Source organism: Monomorium pharaonis, chromosome 9 (genome assembly GCF_013373865.1).
Source record: "Monomorium pharaonis isolate MP-MQ-018 chromosome 9, ASM1337386v2, whole genome shotgun sequence".
Taxonomy (NCBI): domain Eukaryota; kingdom Metazoa; phylum Arthropoda; class Insecta; order Hymenoptera; family Formicidae; genus Monomorium; species Monomorium pharaonis.
Genome location: NC_050475.1, coordinates 7,532,213 through 7,557,261, shown reverse-complemented (window position 1 = coordinate 7,557,261; position 25,049 = coordinate 7,532,213). Strand labels below are relative to the sequence as shown.

Genomic DNA, 25,049 nt, shown 5'->3' with positions numbered 1-25,049 from the left:
TAAGCAAGAGGGTGGTCGGAAAGAATCGCGATCCAGTTCATTCGGTATGCTCCGATCTCTATACCAAGAAGTGAACAAAAGAGAAAAGGAAGAAGATCTTTACCAAGAAGAAGGTATTTAAGTCAGTATTGATGTAATAATGTTGCGAATAAAGAAATGAAAACGTGAATATAGACAATGACGTTTTAATTGGCAGCCCGTGCTTTTGACAAATTTGCTCGCAGATTGAAGAATAAAAGTTTCCTTTGAATAAAAACGTAATTCTTGATTAATACCAGAAAAAAAAGGGACAAAATGCAAAAGAAACTCGCAAAAGCAATAGTTACTTCATGAAGCTTTTGGATAATCTGAGACTAACTACTTCCTGCCTACTTCCTGTCGCACGCACCGCGACGAATGCTTCTTTTTTCTTTCCTTCACTCCGACTTTAACGCGACGCTAATGAAATTTACGACAAGCCATGCGCCCATAGTTATCCGCATTAGAAAGCCTGTAAAATGGCACGGCAAATTGTTTAAATTTTTTGTCCACTGTGAATGGCGCGTGGCTGTGGCAGTGCTGTAGGGCACGGAGGTTTTTCTCGCAAGGGATAGGCTGATTACACACGCCTGCACGAGCAGGGATAGTATACGGGAAAAAAAATCCCATAAACTAAACCCAGCGGGAGCTCCATGAGAAAGTTCTACGATTTTAATGATCGCCTACATGACCTTAAGATAGTAGGAGGGTAGAGCATAGAAATTTTTTTCGCAATAGGTAGACGCTGCCTGCGCACGCCCGCACGAGCGACAAATAATGTACGGAAAAAATCGTTAACCAAAGTCAGCGGGAGCTTTATGTGAAAGTTTCCACAATTTTAATGGTCGTCTGCATGACCTTGACCACAAGAAAAGCATTCACGTGCCAAGGTAACTTCATTATGCTTTTCAAGGTAATGTCGTTAATCAAATGCCCGATATGTTTATGTTCTTATTTTTCACGATGCATTTCTTTCCAAGTTCTATCGTGCTTCAAAAACCTTTCTTTATTCGTCAGAAATAATTTTTCAAAGGGAACAACACGTACGAACAAAAAGGTGTTGCAAAATTTGTTGTTTTAAGGTGCTGAATTATTCCAGAATTCCAGTCAGAATTTTGCAATCCCGTAGATGCACCGTTCAATCTGTCACCGTGAATGCTCACATTTTTTTTTCTAAACGCAACTTTCATTCGCACGTCTGTCAGCATAATATCATCGGATAGAAATGAAGGAGGATGAGATCGAGTAATTGAGACGTCTCTATTCCCGAGCGGGAGATGTCATCAGAGATGCGAAAGTACAATCATCCGAAACTTTATACGATCCTCCCGCGGACAATGCGGGGATCGGCAGGGATAATGCCGAGCATCCTGGTGCGCGCGGCCGCACGGCCAGAAAGAACGTCTCTTCCGGGATATTCATCGAAGGGGCGGCGCGTAAGGTGTACGATCTCACGGGATGCGTGGGTGTTATTGATCAAAAGATTCATGGCTCATCTTTCCACAGAAGCGGGACGGGAGATAAATCAAAAGCTGCATTGTCAATTATACCTTCGAAATATCCACCTGTGTATAATTGCTCTTGTACCAAAATTTTTTATATATTTAGCAGGAAATATCGATAATAAGCGGACACGTAAGTGCATAGAATAAATTGATTAATCGGTATCCGGGCTCCCGTGGACGTAACGTTTAGTTTTGACACATTCGTGGAAAGGAAATCACCGTTTTGAAATATTTCATTGAATTCAAGACACAGACATCATATACACACACACACACACACACACCCGCAAACATATTCAACTATCGCGAAGCTACGTTTGAGGGCCGACAGTTCTCGGTTTTATCGGAGAGACGCGTCTCCCCAGCCTTGGCTGGGTATGAATGAAATCGGTCCGGGCATGAAAACCGCGCGGATGAATGGAACACGGCGGCCGAAGGCGTTTTCACGGCGATGCGCGCGGTATGTTTGGTGACTCGACGTAAATCACTGGAAATCTGCTTTATGCTCGCGGGCGCAAACATCGGCGGGCCCGCCTCCCCGCATCGGGTTCATCGACAATGGCGATCCGCCCTCCGAGCGCGTAACTTCGAGGCGGATCGCATAATAAACACGTTTCTCGTCGTCGCGCACTCGACGCAGCGTCCTGGAAAACGCGAGTCGCCCCGGTAAATAAAGAACGTATTCTAGCACTCGACAAAACGCGAGATAAATGGACACTGCCCGGCGCGATTTGCCACCGTCGCCACCCTCCATTCTCACACCGTTTGCTCCCTCGATCGTCCGCTCCCGGAGGGGCTGCACTTTTCCTCTCACGATGCAAACTAAGCGATTCCGCGCTTCTATTCGAAAAGTGTAAAAACAATAAACACTAAATACCACGGATAACCCATTTATCGCGATTAATCGCTTTTGCGAGTCTCTTTCTCTTTCTTTGTTAAAAAAAACATTAAATTTAAATAAATCAGAGAATAATTAAAGTTTTGGATTTTGTGATCAAATATATTGAGATGTGTGTATATGTATATTAATTTTTAAAAAACAATTGAAATATGTTTCTTGATAAATTTCTCGATTTGGTAAGATTGATGAGATGTCTGCAGGCGCAATTATTTGTTTCGGAGAACGCCTCTATAAGAAAGCGAATGTCAACGAAACGGAAAGAAGGTGATCGCACTTTTATTCACCGGGCAGGATACAAGAGAAACTACTTTAGTAACCTACCTATGCAACTTCCAGATATTATATTCCAAGAGTAGGAGAAAGATCGAGACATTCCTGCCAAAAACCCCCGTACAAATTACTCTCAGATCGCTTGAATGAGTGCACCTGGCCAAAGGCTGACCTGCGGCAGCTATTGTCAGATAAATTATTGTATTAGCAAGGATCAACGTGGAATTTATGCAGTACTTCCCGAATTTTTCCCGACAAATCCAAATCCAAATCATTAAAAATACTCTTCATCAAATGTAAAACAAAATAAAACAGCATCTTAGAAACTTTTATATATATATTAAAGAAAGAAACAAATAAAATAAATTATAGTTTTATAAAACACGTGTAAATTTGCAAATATATTTTTAATATATTTTACTCAGATTTTTACAAATAAATTTTCCTTGTCTTAATACAACAAATACTATTTTCGTGTTAACTTCATCGTAGCACCATCAAAATGCCATACCAGAGCCATTACAGCTATTCTGGTAGTCATATTTATAGACAAAATCGTGATCTACGTTCACTGCCTCTTTTTATCAGTAATAAAGAATAGACAGAACGATACTTCCGCGATATACGTAATAGATTAAATTTTCATCAACGAATCATGAACTCTTCATCGAGTAAAATTAAAAAAATTAATAAATATTTTACGTCTCTTTATATACAAAAAAGGGATAACAAATTTTCAAAATATAATTAAAAAGAAAAATTATAAACACAAAAATCTAATAAATTTATATTTTTATTATCTAATTTAATTAATGCATTTTAGTCATTGTTTCCAAATAGACAACATAGGATATTTTAACAAAGAATATGTAACATATCATGTTGCTACTTTTATATCTCTTATGTTATATCTCTAAAACTGAAGGTCGAAAATAATTTCTACGTCAAAAACATTCAAACACATACACACACGCACACACGCACACGCGCGCGCAGAGAGAGAGGGGGGGAGAAAGAGGGAGAGAGAGAGAGAAAGAGAATTAAATAGTATACTTAAAAAAAATATGAAAGCAATGTGTAACATATAAAGAGAAACTATTTATTATTACAATAAAAGAAATTTTTTCCCTCATTAAATATGTACCAATGGATACTCCCCGCTGTCACTGACTTTAGAAATGGGTGGTCGTTTAAAATCTACCTCATCGAATATTTTGTTTCCTTTTCCTGAACGTTGCTTTTCACTTGAAAACACTTTCATGCATATTAGCCTTGACCGCCACGACACATTCTTCTGTGGTTCATTTATAATAGATTCTATGACAGAACCTTGTAACATGAAACCATGAGTCAACCACGATTCGCAAAGATTGTGTCAAACTTAATTAAAATTCATAGCTTTCTGTTTGTATAAAAAAAATCGATGAAATAATCTTTTAATGCGCGCGTGTAAAAATATACTATATTTTATTATATCAATACTCTTGCATCTGGTTTACCTTCTCCGATTATTATCTCGATTAATGTTCTAACAAGAACAAAATGAAATAAATAATTATAAATATACTGTATTTTGTATCAGAGCACGCGTTATTAAACTTTCAATGCAATTTAGCAAAATGTTAATTCTTTAAAGCAGTCTCTGCGTTAGCGTATTCTGAACCGGTCATCGGTCATCCACAATAGAGAGGTTACACGATGCGGCAGAGGTTGGGTTTTGCGGGTGTTTATGGAGCCAACAGCACGCCCATTCCGATCCCTGTATCGTCCGAAACCTCAATTGTATTCTCTTAGAACTTTAACTCCTACTGATAGTGTGCGGCAGAAACACAGCTACCATCGTAATATAAAAATGTCATCATAAAAATATTATCACGTTATGTAAAATACCAGAGAGGTAATATGTAAAATATCATACAAAATATATGATAAATTAGTGCTAAATATGTATTACGCAAAAATGTTAAATGTACGGAAAGAATTTTCTCATAAAATTTACCCTGAAAATCGTGGTGGTCATAGGACAATATTATATTTTAAAGAATTTTACATAATTTTCTCTGGTTCAATATCTATTTCAATTAATATATATATATTAATTAACATATATATATATATATATATATATATATATATATATACATACTGTTTTAACACAGTAAAATATAATATATGTTTGAACATTTTTACTAAACTGTTTAATTTTAAATTTCAATAACTTTAAAATATATTGAACAATTTATGATTCAGTATTGTTTTAAATAGAATTACCAAAATGGCAAGAAACGTATACAATATTTTATATAAATTTTATAATATTTTAAATTTAATTTAGTCGGTTATAAGAATTATACTATGTAGCATAATAATTAATGCTCTTTTTATACTATAAACTATAGATAATACTACAGATAATACATATACAACACATTTATCAATAAAAAAAATACAGAACTTTATAAGGTACGAGACTCATTATTATTAGCGCGTTTGCCATTACCTATGTAAAATGATCTAATTAAAGAAATGGTTTTATCTTATCGAAATATTATAAAAATAGCTCTATTTTTAGCTTAAATTAAAAAATATTATCTAATATGAAAGAATATGAAGTACTGTTTTTAGAGCTTGTATCTCCAAGTTACTGACAAGAAAATTCTTTAAAGTGATAACAAAAGATAACACAGACCACAAAATAACAACTTGAAAATAGCACAATGTAAAAATTATGACAAAACAATAATGTTCAAAAATTTTTACAAGAAACTTTTCATTATAATGTGATTTATATATTCTCTATATTTTTAAACTTTGATTTCTATTTGTGTATTAACTTAAATCAAAATAGTAATATTTTTTGTTAGATTAAATTATTTGAAAAACTCTTATTTTAAAAAAATATTTGTAAACAATAATACGAATACACTAGTTTTATAATCTAAATTGTTTCTCTCAATAGAGATATTGCATTAAAATTATTTAGATAAAATAATATACAATTTTGCTTCTTTTATCTATAAATTTACAATGAAATAATCCTTATCTTATCTAATAAAGGAACACAACCAAGTATTTTCTCTTTCAATTTTAATAAACTTTAGATATGTTAATACATACACAAAAGTAAGAGACATATATATTTTTTTATAAGTGCGTTCTCTTACATTGAAACATCCTTTAAAAAATCACTTTTTTTTTTTTTCAAAGAAAATATATATCCAAAAAATTATCTCTTACATTTTCGACGATATTGGTTCGAAAAAAATAAGTGATTTTTTCAAAAGGATATTTTACCTCTTTAACGTGCGAAAACACTCTTATAAAAAAATATATATCTTCTTTTATTCCAATATTTCAGCATATCCAAAACTTGTTAAAATCAAAGAGGGACACTTGTGTTCTTTTGTGAGATATGTTTACATGTAATTTATTTTATTCTTATTTATAATTTTAAGTTATAAATATAATCTCTAAGCGCAACATTGCTCATGATTCAAAGATTCTAGATTTTCAAATTCTACTAGGATAAACATATTTCAAAGATTATATAACATACAACATTAAATACATAATTATATAAAAATAAATTTCATATGATTGATATTATATAACAAAATTTTATCTCAGATTGTAAAAATTTTGCTTTAGAATATTTTACAATGCTATATGGTCATTTTTATTAAGCAATTTATACAACATTTTTTGTACATTTCAAAATTTTCTATCGTAATTAATAATATTTGATAAATTGTCAAGTGTTCCAAGTTTATCGCTTCACATGATAAAATTTGTAGCAAATCTGATGATAAAATATAACGAAAAACTCTCTTCATATAATATAATTTATTATAAATTCATATCAATCTAATTCTTGTCTAAAAGTCTACACAAAATTTTTTATATCTAATATTTTAATCTTTCCTTTTACTTCAATCTTTACCTAATTTATCATAAATTAAGCAATCTTTCTCCTCTCTTTCGGTACCCTCTTCCTTCTTTCTCTCTCTCTCTCTCTCTCTCTCTCTCTCTCTCTCTCTCTCTCTCTCTCTCTCTCTCTCTCTCTCTCTTTCTCTCTCTCTTCCACAATCTCTTATTTAATTTTTATTTTATTTTTTGCTTAATTTTTTCTTTCTGTCATGATTGTCCGCGCAAATTTCGTCCATTTACCTTTCCCATTCCAAAGATAATAAGAACGAAAGAGAACCGGACGGAGGTTGTACAACCGTGAACAAGACAGTTTTCCTAAATTTCAGAGCTAACAGAACGGATTCGTTCCGGCTATAACGCGTTTATGGCAACACGTCCAGCACACACCACCACGTACCGTAACGCAGGTTCGCTTGATGTGTTAAGGAGACCTAAAGAGGTCGGTTTTGTTCATGCAGACCTCCTCAGATGGCTAAACTTCACCATACGCAGAATGGTCCACATTCCAGGGACGTTGATTCATCGTTCAAGGCTAAATTCTTTACTTCCATCTTGGTTTAATCTTAGATTGTGATAAACGTGCTACGAAAGAAAAATAAGAGACTACCAAAAATTTGTTACTTTTACCATACACGTTACTTTCATTTTTCGATTATATTTCTATTTTTTTCCCATTCGGGGAGTCGCGAATACGAGTCGGATACAAAATAAAAATGTAAGGGGAGGTTCGATCGGAGGATCCAACAGAGGATGAAGTCAACCCCGTCGCGTATAACCACGGATTGCTGGGGTTCTTTATGGGCAATCTATGGTGATGGAGATGATAGGCAACGAGATATACGTAAACCTGATTCTGGAGGATCTTCCGCGACCCTACTGGAAGAGCAGAGTACGTACACCGGAGGCGCTGGGAGAATCGCCTCGATTCCCCAATAGTTTAACTTACGGCCGGATTTACTGGCGGAGATAGGAGAACTCCCGCGCATTGGCTGATAGACTCGCGACACCTACGCTCTCACGAATTCTCAGCGATCCTCAAACTTTTCCGCGAATATCTTGCTGTCTGGTCGTGATCGATTGAAATTTAAAATATCAATTTTAAACTTAATTATCTCAATTTTAAAAAATTGATAGTTAGTCTTGCACGCTACAGAATAAAGTATATCACATCCATTTTGGGGGCATTTTACAATTCGGAAAAAAATTAAAGTAAAAATAGTTAACAAATTTAACGTAAATCGGCAGACCAACTAATTGATTTGATCACTCGAGCTGTTAATTTAAGGTAGGAAAAAGGGACTGATGTTTCTCAAAGTATTAGATAAAAGATCAGCTATGATCTCGATAAACGCTCGGAAAACGTCACCGGACACCATATCCGAGGCTAGTTTCTCGTATCTATCGGAAAAAACGTGGACAGGAAGCTTCTCGAAGCGACGTGGAAGCACCCCTGCTTCCGTGGCAGCTAGCGGCAAAAGAGAGCGGCGAGCAAAGCGGCGAAGAGAGCGTGCGCGAGTGAAAGGGAAAAAGAACGACACAGAAAGGGAGGCGGAAGGGTGGAGAGGTCGCGGGAGGATGAGAGCAAAGAGCGGAGGGATGAGCTTGGTCTCATCTTGCCTCCACAAAGCGGCGCCGCATCAGATAGCATTTGTTTTAAATATATGGATCGGGGGGTATGGGCCCAGGACGCGATGGCTGGAAGGGATGCCACGAGAAAAAGAGAAAGGGAGTGGATACAATACCCCATATCCTACGCAAGGACCACCCCGCCCGACGCGGCGAACGTACGACAAAGAGAGGGAAAGGGAATGAGCGGTCGGAGCGGAGGAAGCAAGAGCAAGACGGAAAGAGAGCTTCCACGGTATACGACACAACTCGTTTCCTCGGTATTCCCCAGTTTCGGGAGCCAATACTCCAACCCCCCTCCCCTCCCCGAATCTACCGAACGAGTCTGCTCTCCGTCCAACCTCCTCTATCCTCCCTGCGGCCAGATATCGGCTTCCCAATAACCTAACCGACTGCTCCGCGCCGGCTACCAGCGGTATCCGTGTCCTGGTTTCCTTCCAAAACCTCTCCGAATATCCTGCGATCCTTAGAAGAAGAAGAAGGTAGGAGGAGGAGGTTTCTCAAGAATTACTTATTTGAACATACCAATGTGGTTGAATGATAAAACGACAAAAACCCTAAAGAAAAAACAAAACGACATAATAAATAATATATTTGTTGTACGGTTCGAAAGACCTTAGCCAGAAAATATTAATATTATAATCAGGAATATAAAACAGTTAGTAGAGTGAGAATATAACAGACAATTTGTGGATCATTTTTCTTCTTCCTTCGATTTTTTTTCTTTAGACAAAAAACCGACCCCGCAGTTCTCCTTGAAAATTGTAAAGCGGTCTTCTATTCTCTTAAAAGTACTTATTGGTTACAATAGGGCTAACAATACATTATTTCATGGCAAGATCCGGACCCCTCCCGCGCGCGTCAGGGTTTTCGAGAAGGGCCATCGTGTTGGGGACAAATAATCACGAAGTTTCCGGCAGACAAACCCAACTCAAGATTGTCGTCAGCGCGTGTCAAATGGTTAAAACTCCGAAAAGACGTAATCAAGTCCGTGGTCAGTGACATAAGACGTATCTCACGTAAGAATGCTTTGCTACCTAGTGTGGGACACAAAGGCTCGAGAATATTCACAAATTTTAAGCTATATGTATTTCACTATCATCCAAGAAAAGAATATAGGTATATTTAGACTACGTTAGAAACATTTTTTCCCCAATATCAGTATCAATTTATATCGCAGCAAATTAATTCTGAGCTTAAGTCTCACCGAACGGATTTCGAGTGGAATTTCGAGAAAACGTGTTTGCGAAATTTTCGCTCGATATATGACAAACGGCATTCGTCCGGTGGCATTCCTTCGCCCCGATAGCTGGAACCACGGTAGCTGAAGCCCGATACACGCAGCACGAGCGAGATGCGAGAAACGGCATGGTGGGGAGGACAGAGGGGAGAAAGGCAGGCACTTTGTCAGGGGTCAGGGGTCACTCGAATTTCACACGTGGATTAACTCTCCGGCGAGTGGAGTGCGCTTTACCTCCTTCCTCCCCGTCCCTCCTCCTCCTCCTCCTCCTCCTCCTCCTCCTCCTCCTCCTCCTCCTCCTCCTCCTCCTCCTCCTCCTCCTCCTCCGGCTACCTCTCGTTCCTTCCTCGTCCACGCTTCCATCGCCGCCTCCCCGCGGAAAGCCTTGCTACGCGAATTCCGAGATCCACCCTGTGCAGCCGCTAATGAACGCCCGCGAGCTGCGACAACCACCACCTCTCCCCTCCCTCTTCCCTCTCACAGCCACCACCCACCCCCCACGGCAATATCGTACACGGGAGTGCATGACAACGAGCACCTGGCCGATGAAGTCGGGGACGCTCTCTAGGGGTGGGGTTCGGTCGGGGTGTGATATTCGCGCGGTGATCGTATTAAATCTCCTTCGAGCCGTGCTTTTCACCTTGCCGCTCACGCCCGCCGGCTGCGTCGTCCATCGGTCTCGTAATTTAAGCTGACTTCAAATAAAACCATCGGACGGGTATTCGCAGCTCCCCCGATCCAATTTAGAAGTCGGAGAACGATGATCGCGGGACTCTGACGAAATATTTAAACTACACTGATCTGATAAAAATTTACACAATGTCTGTAAGTCCGCTTATGGCCGGTCTATTGAGAATTTTTACATAAATAATCATTAAAAGGGTATTTGTGCTTTTCGAGTAATTTATTTCTTGCCCAAATTCTTTATTCAAAAAAAAAAATAAACACATATACACACACATGTATACATCTGTAAGCGTGTATGTATATCCTTTTAAGAAAAATATATACGTATGTTTTACATTTAAATTACATCCTTGACGTAAAATTATCTTAATAGAAGAGAGTAGTTTTCAAAATTGAGATAAACAAAAATACAAAAAGACTAACTAATTGTGAAAAAGTATTGTTAAAAAAAAATAAAAATATTTCTGGTAAATGGAAAAATATCTATTGACGCTTTTAGTTTTATAAAAACAAAAGTCAATTATATTATTTATATACATGTACTTTTTCATCGAGACAGTAAGATTTAAATATCTAAGGGATGTATATTATAATAAGTCTCATTAAACAATATATTATATAGGCCAAAAACATTTCAATAAAGTATATATATTTGTACAATCAGCTAAAGAGAGTTTTTCGATACTATATCATAACGTGAGCGAAATCTATTGTGAAAGCAAATAACGGAAAGCATAGATCCAGTTAGAAAATAGTTCGACAAAGTACAAATGATATTTTCGTTTGCCGCAACTAAAAATTTGCTGCAAATCTTTTTTCCCAAAGCCAAATAAAATTTACGGTCCCCTAGGAAAAGCGTTTCCTCGTTGTGAAGGAAGGCTTTCGACCGCGGTACCGTTAATTTTTTCGGCCTCTTTTACCAAGCGTTGTTTTTGTGTAAATTTTTACCGTTTTCATGTACCGTACCGAAATATTATTTTTTTTACATGAACGTCAGCGAGTAAAAATAGCAAAGTACATTTTACGAGCGCTGGCTTACTCTGCCGCGCAGCGAGATTCTTTATGAATTTAACGAAGTTGCTTTCCCGGGACCGTTTACCGTATGGCAACCCGTTTTCTCGGTTTTAACTTTAAGGGTTAAGGGTTATATTGCAACGGTCCAATCGATATCGACGAACTCGCACAATTTTTATTGCCCCTTTCCGTTTCTTTTTTTTTTTTTTTGCTTTCTTCGATGAGTCAAAAGAAACAACTTTATATTATATAGGCTCTGTATTATAGAGAAAGGCATGAAATCCATGTTTATCTCGTGCACACTCCTTTCTAAAAATGAGGATAATGTGCGTGAAAATTAGGACAAGAAATCTGTAACCCTTTCGATTTATATTTCAGAGAAAGTACTCGCTTCAGAAAGGTGTCACTTTTTATATTATATGGGTCAATCTACATATAACAAAAAAAACTTTTACTGTTTCTTGCCTTTTATTTAACTTTACGCAAAAACATCACTGACAGAAGGATCAACAAAAATAGACTATTAAAAAAAATTTTTTTTTTTTCTTTTATTCACCTATATATGTAAATCTTCAATCAGAGAGTCAAAAATAAGAATAAATTTTAAAATGCATAAAATTGATAAATGTATTAATTATCAATTTTACAAAATTTCTTTATTTGAACAAAAAACAAGATAATAATCAAATATATGTAAAAAATAGTTTACGAAAATAAATAATAGAAAAATTTCTTCCGCGGCAGATAACAAAAAGGTTGATTGAACTGTTATATTAATTTTATTATTTTAATATTAATTTTTCCTTAAAGCCCTTTTTACATAAAATAAATTCTGCAAAAAACACAAAGCAACCCAGATACAATTAATATCATAAAAAAATTAACTGCTAACTTTTTAATGTTTTTAAAAGTTAACAGTGATCACGAGGTCAAAAAACGGTATACCAGAAGTGGAGATCCCGTTTCGTGCAATTCTCGACCGGGACTCTCGTCTTCGACTATTTTTCACACAACTGTGTCATATATTTTTATAGAATGTACCATTTTTTTGTCTCTATTTTAGCTACACAACCAGGCTTTTTACGTGTTTATGCCTTTGGACATGCCACGTCAATTTTTAGAGGAAACACTATAACTTTTTTTAGGTCTATTCTTACTGAATCGAGACATTTTTTTATCGTCGTACAGTAAAGAAATAAACTTCCAAACCAATGCAGGGCATTTTTTTAGGGATCGAGGTCACCAACTGTAACATTGCTACCAATAAAAAAGTCAACTCAATACGTTCCACAGAAATTTACAATTAGGTAATTTATGATCAAATAATTTTTGTCTCCTTTCAGACGGAGAATGTGAATGTTAAGAAAGTTTTCTAAGAATTGAGTTACTCCTTTCCAAAGAATAAAAGAGAAAAAGTTTTTAAAAAAGACCACACGTAGAAGAAATAAAGATAGAGATCTAATTTGAAAGTGTGTTACAATTCTCACATGTAGGTCTCTCTCCGAATAAATCATTTCCTACCAATCTGAAGGGTACAACAGCCGAAGAGCCAACCCCGATTTTAAATCGAGAAATAATCTCCCCTAATGCGCATTTTAAGATTCACGGCGTGATGCATGTTGCATTGCGCTGCGGCAGCTGTCTGTATAGCCGACGTTAACCTCTTCGAGGCCAGCGCACTGCCGACCAAAGTCAAACATGCCGTATCAGCCCTAAATGCTCCCATTTAAAGCGGAGATATCGTACGTGCGAGCCAACGATGCGTTCCAACGTGAATCGGAGATACAAGTACAACATACGGTCATGTGGAGTGCATAAATGCATGTTGCGCTTGCCGTTACAAACGAGTAAGTGGAACTTTTATCTACTAATATCATTAAGATTATATAGGCTATAGATATAGAAAACTGATGATAAAATAATAAAGTTCACTTAGAGTTTTAAGCATATGAATATATCTCTCTTTCATAACGGTTTACTTAAACTCTCTTAAAGTTATTGTAATTATTCGTTATTCCGATTTCACAATAACCGACAAAAAAAGATCATCCCTAATATTGTTATTACATGATAAATTAATTTTAAAAAAACAATAACAAAGCTTTAAATATTTTTGCTCAAATAACTCTTTGTTAACTTAATCTTAATGTTCAGAAATTTTTCTTTATCTTCCTTAAATTTATTTGTAAGTAATTTTTTTCAGAAATGCCTTGCTTAAGTCTAAAATAAGAAGATATCATATTTATTTCTTAATAAACTTAAGAGAAAATTTTAAAAATGAAAAGAACAATTTTACATGTAGGTTGACTACCATTCGCTTTTATTATTACCTGAAGTCCTCTTTGCATATTCCCCATAAGGTTAATGAAGACGAATGAAGATATATTTTTATTTATCCTCTACTAGGTCTTTTAATGTCTACACAATCACCCGATTTCAATCCCATAAAAAACTTATAGTTTGATTTTGAATAGAAAATTAATAAAACTAGAGTAACTGATAAAAAAATCATTTAACAACTTTTTAAAAGAACTTAGAAGAGTGATTAACGAAAAATATCTTCAAAATCTGAAGAGTACGCCAAGACAACTTCAGATAGTAAATCAAGACAAAAAGAAGTCACATGTAATATTAAAATATTTTTTGCTTTTTTAAATTTATCTGCTATTTTTCGTCCTACACTAAAAAGAGTTTGGTAATAACTATCAAATTAAATAATAGTGAGTTTTATTGTATTAATCATTAAAAATGATTAAAAAATTGTTACAAAGATATTATTTAAAAACTAAGATGGTTGCTACTGTATTTCATAAATAGATAAGTCTTAAAATATGTAACGATGTGCGGTAAGCATCGGAAATAGTTATACAATTGTACAGTCATGTCAGATTTTTAACGGCAAAACTAAGAATATGTACAAACAGTATATTATATTAACGATTGTCAAAATGCTTCATTAGTTTAAATTTATGCAGTTAAAATCAATAGTGCGTCTCATAGAATTCAAATACACGTTAAAATTACAAAAAAATCTCAGTTTGTCTCATTGAGTTATGTATTCCATAATATAAGTCACAGTTTTGCTAATACATAAGCTGATACATTCTTAAGAAGACAATTAATAAAGTTTGACGTGTCTTCATTAAAAAGTGTACGTTTCATGTGTAACGAGGAAGGATGTATAAATATAAATTTGTTCAGTCGCTTTGTACAGTAACAGAGTATACAGACTTTAAAGTGAATGAATTTCATTTCAATATTGTGAATGCAAAATGCAATTAAAAGGACACATCGGCCCTGCGGATGGCAGTTTCTCGCATCGGCATTTTCGACTACCGTTTTGCAAAAAATCTCGCACCTAATGCACGCTTTAGAATACACCACGCAACGCGCGTTAACTTCTTTCCCAATCTCCTCTCTTTCTCCCCTCTCTCATTCTCTCTCTCTCTCGCTCTCTCTCTTTCTCTCTCTCTCTCTCTCTCTCGTTCGCTCGCTCGCTCGCTCGCTCTCATCTCTACCGCCATCCAAATTCAAACATCCCTTCTTCCCGCTCGCGCTCTCTTATACACACGTGCGATCCCGAGCGCGCGCACGGTTGCGAGCGGTATGCGTGAAAGGGCTCGTGGCTGCACAAAGAGTGTGGCCAGGCCGGTCCGGGGTGTGTTGGTGACTTAATTCGGTGTGAATATATGCAAGCCCCGCCGAACCAATCTCTACCCCTACTCCATCGGTCGCGCTCTCGGAGCATACACGTAGAGCACCGGCCGACCGGTCGGCTAATTTCAATACCTCCCTGCCACCCTCACGTCCACACCGAATACACTCGTGTATGTACGCGGTCGCCGAGGCCCCCCTCCCCCCCCCGCTCCCCTTTCTCCCAAGCCGGCTCGCATTGTGTATACGTGCATGCGTGCGCGAGTGTGTGTCACGGAGCGCGCGGCGACAGAGACGAGGCTGTGCGTGCGTGTCGGGATGGATTGTTTCGCTCGTGACGTGCGTGTGCGCGCGTACAACGACACGGATGTATTTGACGCCACGCCGGAGGGATATAGAGAGAGAAAGAGAGAGAAAGAGAGAGAGAGAGAGAGAGAGAGAGAGAGAGAGAGAGAAAGAGAGAGAGCGAAGCCGGTAGACGGGTAGGGCGCCGGATGGAAAAAAAGGGATGCGTTTCTACACAACAGGAAGCACGATGTAGCATATACACGAGCGAGAATGGGATTTCAGAAGACACGGCGCGCGCGTGATATCCTCCAATTAATATCCTCTCGCCTTAACGCATGGCTACGTTTGTCTCCTACGTATCGCGACGACAAGATGATTTGCTCTCGCTTTCGTGTCGCCGATTGGATGGCAGTTTAATTGCGCGGCCATTCATTGTAGGCTTTAGAATTCTTGAGAATTCTTAGTTACTCTTGAACGAATAACTATAGGGCTTAAATTGATTCAGCGGTAATATTTTTAGCCAATCTCCAAATCAGTGATAAATTCTATTTCGACAAGATTATTTACGTGATATAAAAGAAAGAATAGTATAGCTTTCTCTCTCTCTCTCTCTCTCTCTCTCTCTCTCTCTCTCTCTCTCTCTCTCTCTCTCTCTCAATCCTAAATTTTATATAATATAAAAAAGAAAAGAAAGAATGACTTGTCCTCCTAACACGTACTTCTCTTTCAAGGAATAATTTCAAGAGCGATGATCTGGAAACGAGGTCACGCAGAAACGATATGCTGAAATTTCGAACTATCATGGATTGTGTGACAACATCGTTATGATATCGATCGAATAAAAAGACAGTTAATTCGATTAATTTCTACACAATGCGTGACGAAATATATGATACACAATAATACATCTTAACTTAATTCTGAAACATACGTGACGTGATAGTGTCCTGAAAATTATTTAGTATCGGTACTTGCTTATCACTTGTAGAAACTCGTTGCTTTAATAAAGAAAAATGCACGTGTTACATGCATATACGTATAAATTTCATCAAATTCTATTTTAGTAATGTTATTTTGCGCTTTAATATCACTAAAATTTAAAATTAAAATAAGCGATGACTAAAATATCAAATTTATAAATCTTCAAAGTAATATTTGTTTGGTTTCAATACTATTCCATTACATATTCTTAGGAGTTTTTTATTACCTGTTGATATTTGATGTTATCTATAAACATGATTGTGAAGAGAATGAGATAAGATGAACAATATATTTACGTGACATACATTGTTGACGTACAGAAATTTATGATTAACGCTACTATTTTAAAAAACGTTGATAATATATTTTATAAATGTAATATCGTAATAACTTATTTTGGAAATATATGGTAAACTTGGATAATATAAACTTTTTATAATTTATAAACACAAGTAAAACAGTTTGAAGAAAAAAACAAAAAATTTATTCATTTGTTTGCATTTTCATATTTTCGGGGATAATGCAATATTTTTCAATCAATATCATAAAAAAAAATGTTTTAAACGCCTTATTTATAAATAAAAAGTCGCATCTCTCCTTTCTCTTTCTCTTTCTTTCTCTATTAGCTATCTAAAAAAGGGGAATCGAAAAGAAATGCCGCGATCGGCCGGCGCTTTTCCGCAGGAACTGCCCGAGCAATCACGCGTAATCACGGCTCGCATTATAAAACTGTCCCCGAGGGAGAGTTCTCGTGCTCGACGCTGTGCGGTGAGGGTAGGAGGGTTGGGAAAAGAGAGAGGTCGGGAAGCGGAAATGCGGGGTACGATTGGCGGAAGGTTAGATCGCGGCGGCTCCTCACCGTTGGAGATTTCACCATCTCCGAAGGGGTCCTAGAATGTGCCCAGTGTCGTATATGAGCGCGACGTAACTACGTATGGTGATGGCGAGGCACGTTGTCCGAGACAATGGACTCCCCATGTGGGGAACGGCGTATGGCGTACGGTCGCGGGGAGAGAAGAGACGGGGGGGGGGAGAGGGGGGATTGGGAACGTAAACTGGACGGTACGTATCTTTACGGGCCATAAAGGCTAGCCCTCGTTACGGAGGGACTCGTACCCGCACCCGTGGCCACTAAGGCGCCGCACCACGAACCCTCCGTGTCGCCTTCAACTCTCCCTCTCTCCCTGTATCTTTCTCGCTCGTTCCGGTGAGCTCTATCACGCCGATCGCCCTACGACCCTACTCTCGTTTCCCACTTAACCCTTGATTCATCCGCAGTATTTGAGAAATCGCGCGCCGCGGAAAATAACTTTTTATAAAGGCAGTGAAACGTATTACTCTCTATAAAGGAGGATCAATTTCCGACAGATTGCACAGGTTTTTAAGATGGCATACGAAAACTATTCGTAAATTTCTCTTTCTCCGTCTAAATTTAACCTACCATGAATTTAAACATTTTTACACGATTTAAGACATGACGTACACGTAACACCTCAAAATGACAATCGTGAAATATTTTTAATATTTTCGAACCTTTCAATGCTGTCGTCTCATTAATGATCTGTTATGTATTGTGATTAATGATGGTTAAATGCCGAACAGAAGGAATTATAATATTGAAACGTTAAAGGGGCTTTGTGGCCGCAATATAATGAAGATGTCTCGTCATGGTACACGGGGTTTTTCCCCCCCAGTGCCCCATTTGCCCGTGGCGGACCGCGGGGGTCGAACGTAAATGATGTCACATTGTACCGTGCAGCAATATTGAAACTCCACGTGAAATCGACGAAGCTCTCGAAAAACGACCCGAAAGCTTTTCGCTCGCCCGACTTTAAATAGCTCGGACGCATAATTGGGCCCCGGGCCTATTGAATAAGGTTCTCGCGAGGTTCGTCCCCGTGCTTCGCGTACTCGCGTGATCAATGGAATCGAACAAAGACATATGTTGCAACGCGCGCACAAGAATCTCCGTTTTCCTCCCCGACATCAAACACGATTAACGCTGAAATTCTGCTAGAATTAGTTCATCGTAAAAATAAACGCTAATAAAAAACTAATATTCACACAAAACCTTCTTCCATCCTTTACCCCAATAAAAATGCAAATAGAGCGGCAGTTTACAGTTGATAATCGTTGCCTCTCCCCCCGCCCTCTCTCCTCTTTCATATACACAAAAGTTAGAGTTGCAAAGCAAAGAACTGGCTTTGAGCAAAACTCGTATAGCGACGTATAGTGCGTAATTCTGCACGAAAGCAATGGCAACCCCGTGGAGTGCCAAAATATTGAGGGGCAGCTACTCCATGATACTTACCGTAAAGGAACGCGTCGAGAAGGAGGGCGATAAATAGTAGGCTAACCTCATTTTTCATGTGGCCCATAAAAATCGTCGTCCGTGTATGGTCGGCCCTGAATAGGGGCCCCCGAAATCTTTCAGCGAGTCCCCAAAGAGGAGGAGATGTCGCCGGCCTTCATTGGCGGGCGCGGAAGCGTGACATTATATTTATGTTGTCACCCCGTATGTCACGAAGAACGACGTTGTGCTGCTACCGACACGCACACGTTCGTGAGAGCGAGAGGGAGACGAATGTAGCGGGATAAAGAGTCGCGACGTCGTCAAGGGGCCCAGTTTTGGGTCTTGTCTGCAAACATCGCCGTTGGCGCATCCCCGATCGCTACTCATGCCGCGAGGACAACAATGCATTATTCTCTCGATACCTGTATACCGAAGCTGGCTGTCGTAAAACCATCGAATCGAATCGCGAAGAAAGCGATCGTGCACCACCCTCTACGGCCTTCTAAATTCGGAGGTAGGAAAGTTAGGCTTCAGTCAGATATCAAGGGATTGGTCAGAGTGAAAACGTCTCCTATACTGTACAAGAAAAGTTCACTGTATGCAACATTTTTTTTTAGATTACGAGGAAGAATTGAAGAATTTACAAACACTTTCCACGTATAAATCTCAGAGTCGAAGAAAGTAAGCGGGCTAATGCAATACAATTATTTTTAAGCAATTAGACCGCTGAGATGAATGGCAGGTCCTCCAAGCTGGAGATCTCGAGCGATTAGACGAGCGAAGAGGTCGCAGGGGGCCCTTCCGGCTCGCGTTACACGCGCGTGCCCCTGTTGTCGCAACTGTCGTCCTCCGAAACAGTTGGCTCCACGACATTCTCTCGGAGAGTGTCTGCGAATCGTCAACGTAAGATCTCGCGCCGACAACATCCGGCCCTTTTAAGCGATACGTCGCCGGCCACTTACAGCAACCTACGATCCGTCAACGACTTCCTTTAGGAATGAAACTCATTTGCGGAAGAATTCTGTGGGCGAACAAGTTTAGCGGAGCCTTTCGATTAAATTATTGATATTGCCAACTTTAAAAAAAGTTCCCACCATTCTATTTGCTTGTATTTATTTTATTAATGGCTTTCCGACGGCGAACGTTCTGACAATTTCCAGCAACCGATCGTTCCACGGAGAATATTTCAATTAAACAAACACCGGTTACAAGTTAATGTTCCGCGCGCTTATCTAACGCGGGCATCTGGACGCAGCATGTCGGGAGAATAAAATCTGACGCGAGTCTTTCAGTCAAAAAGGGAGAATACTGGCGTCGTCCGATAACCGAGGCGTACGAAGGGCCGTGACGAATTACTCGAAGCTGGTCGAAAAGCCCAGAAGAACAATCAATATCTGTCGTTCGTAACTGGCATAAGTCGTACGTGCTTGCGAGCGTTATACAGGCGGGCAACGCGTGCCAGTTTCCATCGGGAGTGACGGTAACAGCTGTTGCACGTCCATTTCGAAGCTTTCTCCGTGGAAACTCCACGGAGGGAAAGAGCGAGAGAGAAAGAGAGGAGAAAGATAGAAGCAGAGGAGAGAGAGAGCTATACATAGAGAGAGAGAGGGAAAAAAGAGAGAGAGAGAGAGAGAGAGAGAAGGATATTGGCGGCGGTGATCGTCGCGTAAACACAACCTAAAAGCAGTAGATCACCCCGGTTCCTCCTCGTACGTTTCTGAACACGCGCGCGGCCGCGCGCGCCACGCACGGATAACTACACGCTACCTTGAAACAAGCCCGCGCCCGATCGATTTGCGCTTGTCAGACGGGAGGCGCAAACCAGCCGAGACAACGTCAATGCCGAGGAATTACGTCGATCGGCGTACAGCCCAGGTCGCGTGTCTTAGCGAAGTCAAATCCCGAAGAAACTCGGCACGAGCTCCAATACCGTTTTCCACCTTAGAACAGAATTCCGGGGATTCCCCGTTCTTTTTTTTTCTTTCTCTCTCTCTCCTCTTACGCGCGTACGCGTCTCGTGAAACCCGTGAAACCGGCTGAGATTTACTAAATTACGCATTCAACTCTCATTCTATGCAAAAGCTCTTTTTTTTTATCTCTCTCCTGCCCCCTCCTGAATTTGCGGGCTGGAACTCGCGTCAACCGCGTCGATAATTGGTCTTAAAGCCGTGGTCCACGGGAGGGACACTCGATCCCGTTCGCGACATCATTGCTCGTTATGCTCTTTTTTTTTGCGGAGGGTCTCCTCTAACGCGCGCACGCTTGTCAGCGAGTTTTTTTCGCGAGTTTTTCAATGGAAAAGCACGCGTCCGTTATTAAGAGCCGGATTGCAACCTGGGCCGATACTTGCTCGACACGTCTCACTCGAAAGTTTTTCCGTTGTTTTTTTTTCACCCCCCCCCTCCGTCCCTCTGTCGGCCGGCGGCGAGCCACAGGGATTTTACAGTCCTAATAAAAATCCCACAAAGGGAAAATTCTGCCGGGTTCGGTATACACAGTGTGCGCGCACGCTCTCTTGCCTTTTTAATCCCAAAAACCCCCTAAAAATTAAAAAACACAGTCTGCCATTGCATCGACGTACCTGCGGCCCATTGGCCCGACCCCCGTTTCCCTGCCTAACAGTGTTTTCCCTCATTTTTTTTTGACACTAAAAAAAATCAAGTTTCAACGGTACATAAAGAGGAACTCGATGAACCCCAAGTGTGACAAAAAAATTCAAACGTCGTCGTCGTGGCCGTCTCGTAGAGAGAGAGAGAGAGAGAGAGAGAGAGAGAGAAAGAGAGAGAGAGAGAGAGAGAGAGAGAGAGAGAGAGAGAAAGAGAGAGAGAGAGAGAGAGAGAGAGAGAGAGAGAGAGAGAGAGAGAGAGAGAGAGAGAGAGAGAGAGAGACGTGGCGAGCGCTGACGGACAAAAGAAAAAACGTGCAAGTGAGGTCTTCGGAACCATTCGTTTTTTTTCCCCCCTTTCAACGACCGTCGAAAAAAAAAAACCGAAGAGCGCAATCGTCAGTCGGCGTTGTAACTCTGTAAATCGTCGCTCCGGTCATATATCACTCGGTTAAAAAATAATATTCTCCGCGGTGTATATACCTGTGTGGTTTTTTGCCTCCGCCTTCGCCGCTCTGCTTCATTCGCGCCGATCCTCGTCGTCGATATTCTTTTTCTTTCGAGGGACACGAGACCGCCCCTTTCCCCAAGTGGTGCGACACTTGAAATTCTAATTCGCACATATTTATTATCGGAGTAGAGATATTTCAAGGCGCGTTCTAAATGAAACTGCCTCGATATACGTTTCCGCGCGTTTTTGCAACGGTGCTTCGTGAAGACGCGTCTTCGCCGAGGAAATACAGCGCAATCGTACAGCTGGGCATAAATTAGCCTCCCCCCCCCCCCTTCCCCCGGTGATTCGCGCAACTTCCAATCAACACCAGGACGAATTTTCTAATAGTAACGAACGTAGAGGCATAAACCGAGGGTGGCAGATCGAGAAGAGGCATAAGAGAAGTGAAAGATAAGGCTCGCAAGTTTCTCTCTCTCTTCCCTTCCCCCTCTCCCATCCCCGCCCCCATTTGCGCTCACAAATCGGCGGCTCTCTTAGTCCAGGCGTAAAAAAATCGGCCGTTCACTCGAGGCAATCGATAAAATCGCTGCGGAGAACGCGAGATCGTATCGCATCACGCAGCTTTTACGGATACAGCGGATGTCCGCCGTATCGCTTTTACCGTGGGTCCATCCGGGAGTTCGCCCGCGTCGCGGATACGCGCGAGAAGCGAAACGGATTCGAAGGATTTTATATAGTTAAATCAACCGTGTTCACCTTGTAACAATTTTCCCGCAAAGGGGAACGAATAATAATTTAAATCGACCTCACCGTGGTCACGGCGAACGAATCGCCTCAGCTGTATCCGATAACCTCGCTCGACGGCTTTGCGCGCGGAGATAAGCGTGCAACGGAGGGAAAAAAGGACCTACGCGCAACTGTGTAATTACCCTCTGGGTAATTCTGGGGCCGGACCGACGCGAAATTCGGTAGCTCCGCGAGGGTTGTGCGCGACGATCGCCGAAAAGGAAAAAGACCGGCCATTCATGCGCGTACGCGATAAAATCTGAGAGCTGCGCTGAAAGCGCGCCAGATCGTATCGGCCAGTAATGCGATCCCCCAGCAACATAATAGTGCAAAACCCGGCCCATTGTTGTCGACCGGGGTGCATTTGGTGCACAGGATGTGCTCCCGATTTTCTCGGGTGTCGTATAATGTGGCTTACGCTTAGCGGGGGGATGATGGGAAGGGGAATAATGCAGCGAGATTCAGCGATTTAGGATACCACGCGTGCAAGAAAGAAAGAGAGAGAGGGGAAGGTCGTTGTAGCGGCCAGGCGGATAAATATTTTGTATAGATTTTTTTTTGTCAAGTGTAATCCGTAAACGCATCCTACAGAATTACAAGAGGACTCATTTCTCACGAATAATTCAGATAATACAAGTTTTTTTTATAAAGATATAATTTTAGGGAAACTCGATAACGTGTGATTCTAAAGAACAAGAAAAAATAGGTCATACTTTGGTTTCGAAAGATGCAAGTATTTATTTCTCATTTATATCCCTTTTAAAAATCAAATCAAAAATTAATAATCCTGAGTACGTAATCTATAGTGATTGTTTATGCTTATTTCATTCAGTATTTATTTTAAATGTAGCTTTGAACTCTATTTCAGCTCTATTTATATAGAGTATTATATGGAGTATTATATAGAGTAGTATAGACTAAGAGGTGGTAAAAGTCGCATACTATAAAAATCATCAGAAATAATTTAATTTTACAATACACTATCAAAAACTCATCAGTTTTTATAGAGAAGTAAAAAAATAAATACTGGTAAATTTTAATCCAGTTCATAATTAATATAAGCATAAGAATAAATTGAATACAAATTTCTTTTGTATTTGTCTCTATACATATATGTATGTATATATATATATATACACATACATATACATATACATATATATATATATATATATATATATATATATATATATATAAACACAAAAATCTATATATATAATAAAATATTAATATATAAAACTGTAGCCTGACTCACTACGCAGTATAAATTGTAATTTTACAGAGATTACAGAAATCTAGTTGACATATTTATTGAACTAAATCAAAACGACATTATATTCTGATAGCTTTTCACTATAGAATAAGCTAAGCTTTAAAAAATCCAATAAAGTTTAACAAAATAGAGGAAAACATTAAAAAATAAAAGCGTTTTTATTAGTACAAAATGTAAATAAGTAACAATATAAAGTTGACTGTAATTAATTTTCTAGAAAATTTAATACTTGTTAATTTAAAGTTTCAATATTTTGTTCGTTAGTTATTTTTGCAAAACCATAAATTTATATAGCACGATCAATTAAGTTGCAATAGCTTCAAATGTTAATACTTTGCAAATAATTTTTTACTGGAAATACCTAGCACAAATAGCATCCACGAAAGGATTTTAATTTATACATATATTTAATATATATTTGATTCATTTTTATCGTCACATTAACGTCAAATATATATAAATAAAAACGTCAAATCAATTTATATTAATTTATAATAAATGTTATTTAAATTAACTTGTTAAAGTTTTATTTTTTTCAAAAACCTCTCAATAAAAAATATAAATAAAAATTAAATCCCACATCACACACACAATTTTCTATTATGTTAATTATGTATCTTCGAACGCTTACCTGTAAGTCTTGTAAGTCTTGTTCCTTTTATACCTTTTTTATCTTAGGTCGAACCGCTTTTTTACTCTTTCTTAGGGCCGATCGTTCCCGACTAACCTATCCACGGGCAAATATGTGTCAGTCTTTGTTTATTCGAGAAAAAATATAAAGATAGGCACATACCTGATACGCAGGTTTACACGGTCATGAAATTGGAACATCCAGCCATCAAATGCTTATCACTCGCAAAAGCATGTATACACACAAGTAATAAATGGAGAGTCCACGGTATATTTCAGACCGGATTCGTTTGTAAACCCAAATGACTGCGCGGGGCTGTTATCCCCGCGAAATCGCGGGAAACGTGATACGTGGCACGGTAAAGTGGCGCCATCGGCAATGGGACACGAAAACACGAGCATCTCAAGCGCAACAGATAACATAACCGACAACAACCGATGTCGAGCGCGCAAATTCAGGAGATCTATTTTACCGATCGCTTTTTTATCTACCATAAATGAGGAAGTTTGCGAACTTTTCGGCGACGTACGTGCAATCATTCAGTAAACGAGCAAAGAATATCGCGACGAATTAAATCATTATATTTCTTCCGCTTACCTATCGTCGATTGTACGGACTTTTACGATTCACAAAGAATAACGAACTTTCCAGAGTTTAGCGTAAAACATAGTCTACATTACGTGTAAACAATCTAAACCGTGTGTATAAAGTATTATTTATGTTAATTCTAACCTAACTTAACCTAACCTAACCGTATAATAAAAAGAAATTCGTGTAAACGTAACGTAAACGATAAATAATCCATAGAGACGTAAATCTTAAAATCTACCCTGTCCTGTACATTGTGAGTCATTTCGAAAAAGAAAAAATTAAAACGGTCAATTAGAAATATGAAT

General features: G+C 38.9%; 1 protein-coding gene and 1 long non-coding RNA gene across 3 annotated transcripts in view; one reads left to right on the top strand and one right to left on the bottom strand.

Moving 5' to 3' along the window:
* The window catches only part of LOC105830001 (runt-related transcription factor 1), a 95,288-nt gene that overhangs the window by 70,048 nt on the left and 191 nt on the right, over window positions 1-25,049 (bottom strand). The window contains exons 1-2 of one of the 2 annotated variants that reach the window (XM_036292469.1): window positions 24,316-25,000; window positions 24,154-24,249 (exon numbers count right to left, since the gene is read on the bottom strand). The exons of the other annotated variant lie outside the window; for it this stretch is intronic. The gene's annotated coding sequence lies outside the window, so the exon portion shown is untranslated. Of the gene's footprint in view, window positions 1-24,153; window positions 24,250-24,315; window positions 25,001-25,049 lie in introns of those variants that run through there. 2 annotated transcript variants of the gene reach the window in all.
* LOC118647457 lies at window positions 10,862-16,159 on the top strand. The gene is made up of 2 exons (XR_004964730.1): window positions 10,862-13,035; window positions 15,862-16,159. It is a non-coding gene; the product is annotated as an uncharacterized LOC118647457 (long non-coding RNA).